This window comes from Acipenser ruthenus, chromosome 3, assembly GCF_902713425.1.
Source record: "Acipenser ruthenus chromosome 3, fAciRut3.2 maternal haplotype, whole genome shotgun sequence".
NCBI classification, from domain to species: domain Eukaryota; kingdom Metazoa; phylum Chordata; class Actinopteri; order Acipenseriformes; family Acipenseridae; genus Acipenser; species Acipenser ruthenus.
This window is the reverse complement of record NC_081191.1, coordinates 78,042,555-78,055,694: the sequence shown is the minus strand read 5'-3', so window position 1 is coordinate 78,055,694 and position 13,140 is coordinate 78,042,555.

Below are 13,140 nucleotides of genomic sequence, written 5' to 3'. Positions count from 1 at the left end.
CATTTTTAGTTTATCATAAAGTGGATCTGATTAACCACTTTCTGATAGGATAACTTTATGTGTGGTGATGCAAGATGTGTCCTCCACTGAGTAATAAGGTTTGTAAGACCAACAACACTGTGGTCCAAAAACTTTAATGCCCTCTTCTTTGACACCCTTTTGTACTGAACCGTGACTGACGTTACCACACTGGTACAGTGCCATTATAAACTGTACCGTACCGTCCCGGTTCCGACCCGGTACTGTACCATACCAGTGCTACAGGCTCCGAGCTGGTACTGAACCGACCCGTACTGTCCCGGTTCGGACCCCGTACCATACCATACTGTACCGTACCAACCCGGTGCTACAGGCATCAAACCGGTATCAAACTGATCCCATACCGTCCCAGTACCGACCCGCTACTGGCCCATTCTGGTACCAAAGCAGGTCTTTTTGGATCTTGAACAGCCCCGATGCTATCTTTTAGCAGCAGAGGCAGCAACTGTACATTCTTACTGTACATTGTTTGCTATTTGCATAATTATTATTATTATTATTTATTTCTTAGCAGACGCCCTTATCCAGGGCAACTTACAATTGTTACGAGATATCACATTATTTTTACAAGATATCACATTATTTTTACATACAATTACCCATTTATACAGTTGGGTTTTTACTGGAGCAATTTAGGTAAAGTACCTTGCTCAAGGGTACAGCAGCAGTGTCCCCTACCAGGGATTGAACCCACAACCCTCCAGTCAAGAGTCCAGAGCCCTAACCACTACGCCACACTGCTGCCCTGTGAGACATGCAAGACCAGTCTGTCTGTGGAGGACAAGCACGGCAAAGGAGCTGGCGTTCCCATCTGAGGACGTGAAGTCAGACAGCACGTCCCCTGCGGTTAAGCTCTCCCTGTCAGCAGAGCTTCTGCCATTGATCAAGAGGGCCACTGTAGTCTTGCAGGTACCTTGGTCTGCAGAAGGTGAGGCAAAGCATTCAATCTTTGATGACAAGCCTGCCACCTCACCCGTGCTACCCCCCCCCCCCCGCCCAGGGCACCCGGATTTTCACTTTGAGATCCAGTCGTACCTGGGGTCACCCGGCTACAGCTCCTGTCGTTTCCCGGTCACGCTATATAGGGTGCACGATGCAGAGATGCTGGCCGTGGAGGCTTCTATTGCTGCGTTTGTAGAGGCGAATAAATTAAGTGCACCTGTCCAAGGACGCTATCTTACCCATCAAACAGTGTTGGTTCTGGGAGGTGATCGTTAAATATGCCTATTCAGCCAGTGCGTTCGTGCGCACGGCTGGGCAACTTTTATAGCATTCTGGTAGCCTACCAGTCACATTTGCTGAGGTCCCACCACAACAACTGGATGAGCAAAATGCCAGAGCAGTGTCCAGACGTTCCCAGTACAGGGTGTCTTTCAGACGCGGTGTCTGCCTTGGGGATTCGACCCCACAACCTGTGCAATGGCAGTTATACAGCATTTTTTGCAGGACCTGTTTGATGAGGGAAATCTCTCTCTTCATTAAAGGTATATCTAGCAGCTATTTCAGCTCACTGCCTGGCGGGGCAATTTTTGAAAGGAGCTTGGCGGCTTCGACCGCCTATGAAGGATATTGTTCCTCACTGGTGGCTTAACGTGGTGTTTGAAGCACTCATGAAGCCTCCATTTGAGCCCTTGAATTCACCTCCGCAAAGCAGGTGAGTGAGATGCAGGCATTCTCAAGTGTGAAAGCCTGCTTAATTATTGCAGAAGCCAGGACAAAGGTTACACTCCGTACCAATCCTGCTTTTTTGCTGAAAACTATCTTGGCATTTTATGTTAACCAGTCTGTGGAATTGGAGGCTTTCCATCCACCTTCTTTCCAGTCTGACGGAGAGCGGCAGCTCCATACACACTGTCCTGTGCTGGGCAGAAGCGTTATGTTGACAGGACAAAAAGTTGGAGGCAGTCCTAACAATTTGTCTGCTATGGTGTGAAGTTCCATGGTCAAGTTCTGTCTAAACAGAGGCTGACCAAATGGATAGCTGATACAGCCAGGACTGCCTATGTAGTTTTTAGTCTCTTTATAGCAATTTTGATTAGATGTTATTATTATAGATTGCTTCCATATGAATGATGTATTATTATTATTTATTATTATTATTATTATTATTATTATTATTATTATTATTATTATTATTATTATTATTATTATTATTATATAAACATGGTTATTAATGTCCTTGGTGGAATTATTATTTACTTATAATTTCCTGCAGCCCACCTATTGTTGTTCAAAATAACAGTAACACTATTTCAATTGTGCAGCTATGGCCAAAAGTTTTGCATCACCCTATATAATTAACACATTTTGCAACCTGCTGACTGATTTTACGTTAACATATTTAATTACATACCACTTTGTAATTTCCCATAAACTTAACAAAAAACTGACAGAAATTGAAAAATGTGACATTTTAAAATCTAACATGAAATACTGTACTGCTATTAAGGCTTCCGGTAGACTTTTCCTGTATCATTTTGTATTTTCTTTGATTACATGATGTTAAATAAAACACTGAACATTTTTTTAAATTGTCTAAATCCTAAAATTCTAGGTCTTTTCCCCTTTACACATTATTTATAATTCAATCTTGGACACTGGGCTAGTTTTTACTATTTTTTTTTTTTTACATTCCATACATTTGCATAATTTACTCTCACAAAAAACTGTGCAAATTACGTTTTTGTGAAACCTTGATAAAACTGGCACTTTTTTTGTTTAAGTAAATTGTAAAGTAACAAACAACTTGTAAGATTAGCTGAAGGCTTTAAATATGTGCCCTGTTTGTTACTAGTTAAGCAATATTATTACATTTTTCTTTCACCTAAAAAAAAGGGAGTGGTATGCTATACCAAATTTGGACTGGAATCCCCCTTCTAGTCATATCACTTTTTATCATGAATAGTGTGTGACAACACATTGCGCTATGGGAAGTGATTGTGCAGTTTTGGCTTGCTAAAAGTTGTTGTAAACCTAGCCTTTGCCCCTTCTGGCAATCCGTCTAGATGCAGCATGTTGGCTAGTTACTTTATGCCGTGCATTAGTGGTTTATGCATGTCTAATTTCTGTGTCTATTTACTTATTAATGTGAAGTCAAAAACTGTTCTTACTGTTACTAATGTTAGGTAAAATTCATTGTGTAGGTCTCAAATGTGCAGTTTTGAAAGAAACACATATTTTAGCAAACATGTATTTTCATTTTAAAACATCATATCTGGTACTAAGTTAAAGAAACCACATGCTGTTAGATTGTTAGACTGTCAACTGACTGACATTCTTTAAGCCAGCATGTTTTGACCCAGTAGACACTGCTGAGATGAAAGGAAGTAATGCAGCAACAAACATCCTGGTAGGCAAGGCAAGCAAACAGAGAACTTCCTTTAACCTACAGTAGTGTAACGTCTGTTTTAAAATGAAAATACATGTTTGCCATAATACGTGTTTCTTTAAAAACTGAACATCTGATACCTTCAGTATGTAGCTAATGGGAGTGTTAACAGGTGATAGTTATTTTGGCAATGGCATTTTACTTCATATCACAGGCACCTCCAAAATGAATAGAAAGGCTACCTTAAATGGAAAGTGATTGCCATCAGATCTCAGCAGTATGCACAGTAATTTGACTCTAATTAGGATCTTTAAAAAGCCAAATGTACCTTAATTTCAAGATTTCCAATAACCTAGGCATGGGAAAGCACAGGTTATAACCTGGTTATGGGAAAGTACAGGTTACCTATGTAATCGGGAATTGCAGATTACCTGGGTAATGGGAAATGTTTCTCTAGTATTGGGAAAGTGCAGGTAACCCAGGTTAAGGAAAGCTTTAGAGAATGTTTCATCAAATTTTGTAGCAACTAATATTTGAAAACAACAGCGCACTTTCAAGTCCTGTTTTTTTCCCCTTAAGTAATGTCCCCCTCAAGTGTCATTCATATAGTGGTAATATTAAAAGCTTTGACCCATTGTAAAATTTGAACTATATACTTTGTGTAAGAATAGTATAAATATTTCTTTTTTTACCAGCAAAACTTTAATGGGAGAATTGCATCAATTTACCTTATAAAACAGTTTTAACAGTGAATAGGTGATTTTATTTTATTTTTACAGTTTTGGATTCCATGCAAAAATTAAGAATAATGCCAAAATTAACAAAGAAATGGATTTTCTTGCGCTGACGTGCTATATTTTTAATAAACACAAAAATAAAACAAACACAAAACAAAACCTAACTCCGTTTTGGAGCACTAACTAAACAGGTTATTCCCTGACTAACTCGCAGGACGGCTAAGCCGTTTACCTGACACCACCATACACAAAAAACACGCAGGCTTAACACAGCACTTACTTCTCAGGACTGCTCTGAAGCAGAGCACCTCACTTCTGCCTCCTCCTACTCAGTAGCCCCGAGCATACTAGCTGCCTCTCTTAAATACCCTGCACCTGGTCCCAATTCCCAATTACCGCCCAGGTGCAGGGAATAATTAAACAATCAAACAGTTAAATTAAACAATAAAACAATTAACAAAAACTGATTAATAGCAAAGCAAAGCGGGCTCTTCGCCTCCTCCCCTCTGGGCTCCAGAAGCAGCGGCTCCTCCCCTCTGGGCTCCGGAAGCGGCGGCTCCTCCCCTCTGGGCTCCGGAAGCAGCGGCTCCTCCCCTCTGGGCTCCGGAAGCGGCGGCTCCTCCCCTCTGGGCTCCAGCAGCGGTGGCTCCTCCCCTCTGGGTTCCGGAAGCGGCGGCTCCTCCTCTCTGGGCTCCGGAAGCAGCGGCTTCTCTTCTGGCTCTGGCGGCAGCAGCTCCTCCCCCTCTGGCTCGGGAGACTGTGGAGCTACCCTAGCCTGCTCCCACTCCTGGAGCAACAGCTCCAGTTCGGTTGGCTCCCGCTCCTGTCTCTTCAGCAGTGCCAACCCCATCTCTTTCTCCTATCTCTCCAGCTGCTCCTTCTGAGCAGCGGCATTCCTATTGATCTGCTCGATCATTTGCAATAAATCCATTTTTTGGGTCGTAGGGGCGCCCACACTTGCTGACACCATATGTGGAAGACTCGCACCACTCACTGGTTCGTGCCCCTTTAAAAATACGACCCATCGATTTTCTCGAGCTGACGCACTATATTTTTAATAAACACAAAAATAAAACAAACACAAAACAAAACCTAACTCCGTTTTGGAGCACTAACTAAACAGGTTATTCCCTGACTAATTCGCAGGACGGCTAAGCCGTTTACCTGACACCACCATACACAAAAACCACGCAGGCTTAACACAGCACTTACTTCTCAGGACTGCTCGGAAGCAGAGCACCTCACTTCTGCCTCCTTCTACTCAGCAGCCCCAAGCATACTAGCTGCCTCTCTTAACCCTTTGTGGTCCATTGTCAGACCTGGTCAGACATTGCAATTATTCCCATCCAGTCCATTGTCGGACCCTGTCTGACATCATCAAAAAAACGCAAAAAACGGGTTTCTAGTCGTTTTTTCTCTGGAAAAAGCCGAGAAAACCATTCAATGGCCAAGTGGGAGCAACAGGAGCCGAGACAAGCCGATAAAAAAAAAAAAAAAAGGTGTATCTCATGAATAGTCATACCTGCCCATGGCATCCCATATGGGCGGTCATAAGGAAACAAGCTGGCTGATACTGCATCAGCACACAGAAACTATCACAGACATTTGCAGAGCTTTTTTGAGATGTTATAGTAATAAAATAATGACTTGGATTGGATTATTGCGGAGTTTGGTGATAAAACGAGTGATCAGGAGATGATTGATCGGTATGTACGACTATTATTATTATTATTTATTTCTTAGCATATGTGAAAGCGATAGCGAATGAAAGGGTGGGGCGGGGCTGGAGATGCCTAGTGAGTGCTTTGTTGATATATATGTGTTTAGGAATTAGCAAGAAAAGTAATACATTTTAGTTGTAACACAGGAGCTGAAGTTCAGAGAGTGGGAGGTGTGGTGTTTTGGAGTGTCAAGCAGATGCTAGTGTAGCTCTCGCTGTAGCGTTGCTGTTTAGGGGATAGCCACAGGATCAACTCATCTTCCTCACCGAAGCCCTGCCTGGACCAGGAGACTCTGAGTGTTTAGTTGTCTTGCTGGTTGAAGAGAAATAAACGCATCTTATATTAAAGAGTTCAGCCCTGCAACTCTTAGAAACTGCTGTAAGAAAAGAAAGGGAAAATAAACCGACGGTGTTGAATCACATTTATTATTTCCTTCTCCATGCTACAGTAGTATGTGGCCTCACCTAGTTAAACACTGATCTGATCTGCGAGTTCTAAAACCTTCAGTTTAAAGTTGTAGGACTTCATCGCCATCCTGATCAAGTTGTAGCTGCAGAAACAAACTTCAATATATGCCTTCCTCAAATACTGTAAAAAAAGCAATGACAAATTGTGCCTTTCGAAAACCATAGTACTTCTAATTACAGCGAGTTACCCACAACACCTTGGGGGAATGAGATTGTGGGAGGGAGCTGGTCAGACCATCATGAATTTGCTTGACAGGCTGGTGGAGCTCGCAGTGATGTGAAGTTTGGGATGCTGTTTTTGGCAGACATGTGAAAGCAATTGCGTTTGCTGCAATTTGGAAAAAATAAACTTAAAACCACTGAAATATATTTGTCATACGTTATGAAAAAAAAAATTATAATAGAAAGAAAACATTTTATTTGAACTATACCTCCTTGATTGTTGATATAACACACTTTTAGAAAAAAAATGTGATATTCTTTGAGTTTCCAAAGTAAGTTTAAGTTTATTTATTGATATTGCGCCCTTCATACTGCAGTATCTCAAAACTCCTTACAAGTCAATAAAAACAAAAGTTACAATAAAATGAATTAAAACAATTAAAAAAACATGTACTCCAGCCTATACTGTATCAAAAGTATTTGATAAAAAAAAACAATTATAACTATCAACTAAACTGGAGGCTTGGTGGTCCAGTGGTTAAAGAAAAGAGCCTGATACCAGGAGGTTCCTTGTTCAAATCCTGGCTCAGTCACTGACACTGTGTGTGTGTGTGACCCTGAGCGAGTCACTTAACCTCCTTGTGTACTGTCTGAAGTCCTATTGTAAGTGACTGCAGGAGCAGTTGTTGATGCATAGTTCACTCCCTAGTCTCTGTAAGTTGTTTTGGAGAAAAGTGTTTACTAAGTGACTAATAAAAAACAAACAAAAAAAACTAGCACGTAAAAGAGAGCAGCAGCGAGTGGTGATAGCCTCAGCATATCAAAGAACCTGGATACAGTTGATTAATTTATTTTGCAAATTTTAATATAACGCACTGCACTCTTAGGGGTAGATGTAAGTATATGCGCAGTGCAAATGATTTCAGATGCAAAATTCAGATTGCATTGCAGCCAGGCAATTATTTTGCACTGCGCCCTATGTCATTTTGAGAGCAATGCAAATTACTCAACATACACAAATAATGATCCACAATTATGATGATGACAGTGATGTAGTCAAGACCAAATGTACCGAGACCAAGACCAAGACCAAACGTACCGAGACCGAGACCAAGGTCGAGACCAAACGTACCGAGACCAAGACCAAGACCGAGACCAAACGTACCGAGACCGAAACCAAACATACCGAGACCAAACGTGCCGAGACCAAACATACCGAGACCAAACGTACTGAGACCGAGACCAAGATCGAGACCAAATGTATGGCGACCAAGACCAAGACCGAGACCAAACGTACCGAGACCGAGACCAAGCCTACCGAGACTTAGACCAAGACCGAGACCAAACGTACCGAGACCGAAACCAAGACCGAAATTGCCAATTTTTCAACCTAGCTCACTGCTGCAACCCCTGGCTCGGACATGAGGAAGCCGAGAGATGCTAGGATCCTTTCGAACTGAGCTTGACACTTGTGATACAATCACAAGTGTTTGTTGCATCTCAGAAACATGAGAGATGAGAGAAGCTGCGGCAACAGTTTAGTTATGATCAGCCCCCCCCCCCCCAGGTGAAGCTATAACAGCTATACACATGTAAAACAATTGGCTTACCTAGAATAAGAAGTTTCCCGCACTTCTGTCACCTTTGTGTTACAATGCTTGCACTTTGCCCTCCATTTATATTTATGTTCATCAATTTCAGAATTGATGTAGGCAAACTGAATGACTACGGCTGCTTCGATGCCATTTCAGCTCTCTGAGAAGAGAAACTTGCGAGGTCTGAATTTGTTATGAAAACTGTTTCCATCCCCCAGAAATATGGGCTAAAACGTATGCGTATGAAAAGAAAAGCACGACAATGGAAGCAAGGAAACCAAAAAAAGTTTTACTATTACACACGCACTTGCAATTGTATGTATATGTGTGTATATCTATCTATCTATCTATCTATCTATCTATCTATCTATCTATCTATATATATACTGTATATATATATATATATATATATATATATATATATATATATATATATATATATATATATATTATATACTGTATATATATATATATATATACTGTATAGATAGATAGATAGATAGATAGATAGATAGATAGATAGATAGATAGATAGATAGATAGATAGACACACACACAGACGTTACAAATCACATGGAAATAAAGATCATATGCAAAGTAGCCTACATTATTCTGTGAATGCACCAGCGGGCATTTTAATCATTCCCCACCACCTTTTTAATTTTTAAGTCTAGTAATTGTGGTGTGCTTTTTAGAAGTAGAATATGAATATGTGGTACAGTCCGCATTTGTAAATCAATAGCCTACTGTAATCGTTTTTTATGTTGGTGTATGCTTACGCTGTAGCCTGTTTGAAATAAATTGTTATCAGGACTTTTAAAAGATACTTGTAACTTCATACATTATTACAGGGCAATAATAATAATAATAATAAAAATAATAATAATAATAATAATAATAATAATAATAATAATAATAATAATAAATAACTTTTACTTTATATGGGACCTAAATGCAAGCATCACAAAGCGCTGTAGTTTCAAACACGGTAGCAAAAAATGTAGCAAAGCACAAAATGCAGGTGCACAGACATGCTTTCTTTTTCGGCTCGACAAAAACATACATAATTCCTAAATTATACAACCTAATCATGATGGAATGCCAGTTAATAAATATGCTTTTTTTGTTGTTATATGTTTCAAATAAATAAGAGAAAAATAATGTATTTATAGCCTAATATACAAACCAGGAAATTCTTAGATTAAATGGGTCCCAGGCGGGAGATTGGTCTTGAAAACGGGAGGTTCCTGATCAAAACGGATGACTTGACAGGCATGTACAGATAATCATATTTGTAGACATTTGTGTTACTGACACAATTTTGTTAAGGTAACGAATGTATTACAGGAAATGTATTTAGTGGCAGGAAGAAAGTTTGCTTCATGGTAGTCCGAGAGACGCTGTAGCAGCACGAAGTCTGATGCGTTAAATTTAGTAATTTGAATGATGCTCTAGAGCAGGGGTGCACAATCCTGGTCCTGGAGGGCCGATGCCCTTCTGGTTTTTGTTCCAACTGTACATTAAATTGCTTAATTGCACCAATTAAGCTTCTAATAAGTGCTTGATTGGTCCAATTAAGTAATTTAGGGGACAGTTGGAACAAAAGCCAGGAGGACACCGACCCTCCAGGACCAGGATTGGGCACCCCTGCTCTAGAGTATAATGGCTACATTATGTTGTATTTAATAGCTGTCAATGTATAAAAGTGAGTGTATTTTGAAGGATAAAAAAGAATATATGATAAAAGAGGAAATAAAACAATCTTGAGAATGTTTATGAATGAGACCAATCTGCGTGCCCAAGACCGAGACCAAGACCTTAAAATGTGTCCTCGAGATCGGCCTCGAGACTGAGACCGGGTCTCGAGACTCCATCTCCGGATAATGAGGGTCTCAATGAGCGCATCAGTCTATACTTCGGCCGCACTTGCAGCCCATACGTGATGGAGTTACCCAGCTAACAATATTACGTTGCCACAATGTTGTGGCAACGTAGTGGGTTTCATTGCGGCAACGTTGTCGCAACATAAAAATGAAGTTCCCAGATTTGTTGCTACAACGTTGTAATGCAACGTTGCCACAACGTAAAAATTACGTTGTGACAACGTTGTGGCAACGTAGTTTTAAGTTGTGGGGACGTTGTGACCACATAGTATTATAACTTTGTGGCAGCGTAAAAATGAAGTTCCCAGCTACGTTGCTACAACGTTGTATATAACTTAGTTAATATTCTCAAATCTATTTATACAAAAAGATACATATTGTTTTGCATTATGCATACAACAATCAATATACCATCAACATAATTATGTATAGCTTCTGTGATGAGGAAGCATGTCGAAATGCCTTTAGAAATAACACACTATTCAATACATACATTTTACTTAAATAAAGCAATAATGTTTTCAAAGTAAGACAAACTCAGCGTTTATTTTTTAACAAACCTATATAATATTGATTATACACCAGGAATGAGTAAATAACTTGCATACATAAGTACAGTGACGTGTGGTGAACATTAACAAGGTAGGCATTCAGGGGATTGTCACATGTTAATGTTCACCGCACGTCATTGTATAAGTAAATGTGTATTGCCCTGGGTAATGTCTGCTAAGAAAAATAATAATAATACATAATATATATATATATATATATATATATATATATATATATATATATATATATATATATATATATATATATATATTAGTTTAAAACAAACATAATAACAACACCATAAATACATTAATAAAAGAAAACATTTTATCTTTTTTTTTTTTTATCTCGGCGTCATTCTATTTCTTAACAGCCGCAACTTTGCAGAGTGGCACTGGGCTGTTGTAATCTGTAGAATTCTGCGGATGAAGTTTAGTGACGTTTAGAAATGTGCGCTACACGAACGCGATCACATGTTTTGCTCTTCCTCTTGCGATGGCTGCTGTGGCTTTTCAGGTATCTGAAATAAAGTGTTTAGCTGGTATTAACATACAGTTCTAAAACATTTGCAAAACCTTGCAATTTAAAGGCTGGATAAAACCCGTTGAATGCAACTCAGCTAAGCTAAGGCCTACTGCAGTTATTGTAAAGCTGAACTGTCCGCAAATATATTTTTCCTGCGTTCTCCTCCCATTAATGTCTAAAGGTTGTAATCTTGTTATCGCTTTGAAAAATGATGTCAGACATATGAAAAAATAATATTTTTAGCGACATTTTTGGTGACTTTAGAATGTCTAATTGGCGACATAGCGACTGTTTGCGGTTTGACTGACAACTGTCTGTTTTGTGGAGTTGGCAACACTGGGCAGATCTGCCCTGAGAACACATTCATTGCAAATAACTGAAGTAAGTCCCCATTCAATTGCCGAATTCTGAACGATACAGTAACTTGACAGTCATACATGTAATGTGTACTTTTTCAGTTTTGTCAATTAATGTTTTAAAAGTATGTACAACTTTAAAGAAAATATGAGAGGTCTTTCATTTCACGTAATATTGTTAACATGGTTATTTTCCATTACAATTTTAATAATATGGCTAGTTTAAAGATGAGTGCTCACATAAAGGTTGTACTATTTACCTTTCTCTTGCACTTCCCAGGTGCGTGTTTAAGGGTCTCCGAAATACATTCTTCCACCTCTTGAAGTTTAATTCCTGATTGGGATTTCATTATTGCCCCTAAATAAGATGAGATACAAGCCATTATTTCAAGCTGAATTACATATTTTCATGCTCTATACCAGGTGTGGCCAACCCTGACCAATTAAGTCCAGTTATCAAGTTAATAAGCTTGGGTAACACAAAAACTAGGACACCCTGAGGCTCTCCAGGACCAGGGTTGGCCACCCCTGCTTTATATATATATATATATATATATATATATATATATATATATATATATATATATATATATATAGCACTTTAAGGCAACATTAATGTAAGTTATCATTATTATTTATTTATTTTGTGTTATTGATGTAAGTGTAAATAAAATAACCATAATTATGGTCTAAAAATAAAGTATTTGAGTATTGTTAATCATTGTAAATAAAGGTAACTAAATTAAAAAAGGTTACAAAAATACCTATTTTTATTGGAGGGGAAAAAAAAATACAACACAACAAAATAACAAAACTTAAGCCCCCACACTCTGCAGTGGCTAAACCATCCTCTCCCCAAACAGATATAGTGTTCTAGATTTAACTCACTTTGTAAAACACCTTTAAGGCTAAATTGAGCCCAGACTACATTTGTTGCCAATATCTTCATTGCCCTCTTCACAGTTTCCCCCAAGTGGTGGCCTCCCAAAGCACTTATATGGCAGAACTGGAAAATATAGATAAACCTACTGATTACTACTAGATTTAAATTGCTAACAATTTGATTAACTGATAAACAGTAGGTAAATGTTTGCTCAATTGAAATGATTTAAAGGCAATTCAAATTATTTTAAGTCCATAATAATAAGAAATATTCATGAAAACAGCAATGGTTGGCTAATGGGTTATGTGTATAGATTCAATGTAAATGCAGATGAATTACCATCTGCTTCTGATATTCTTCATTTTTTTTTAGGTTTTCTTCAGTTATGAGAAATTCTTCAACTGTTGTTGCTGAGTTGGGAAGCTTTTGGAGGGTCAGCAATTGCCTAAGTGCAAGGCAAAATCCTTACATCAGATTATAATGTTTGCACCTGCTTAGTATCCAGATCCCACCCAATTCCATGCTCTTTTCTTCATTTGAATGCATTTCAATGTAATTTTAATGGATTAATGATGGCAAAGTGCAAATTTGATATCTGGTGCAGAAATCCAGATGAACACCATTCATTACATGCGCCGTATTATGGGGGATTTGTACCCGCAAATCACTTTGCAAGTATCCTTACATCTACCCCTTAGTCTTTAAAGGCAACTTAATCTAAAAAGGAATAGCCAAATGATCAGATATAGTAGGATCTATTGTTGACAATTTTTGAACATCTAAACCATGAGAAATAACTAGATCTAATGTATGGCCACGATTGTGTGCAGGCCCTGTAACATGCTGAGTGTAATCAAGAGAATCTAAAAGCCTTAGAAATTCCACGACTTAG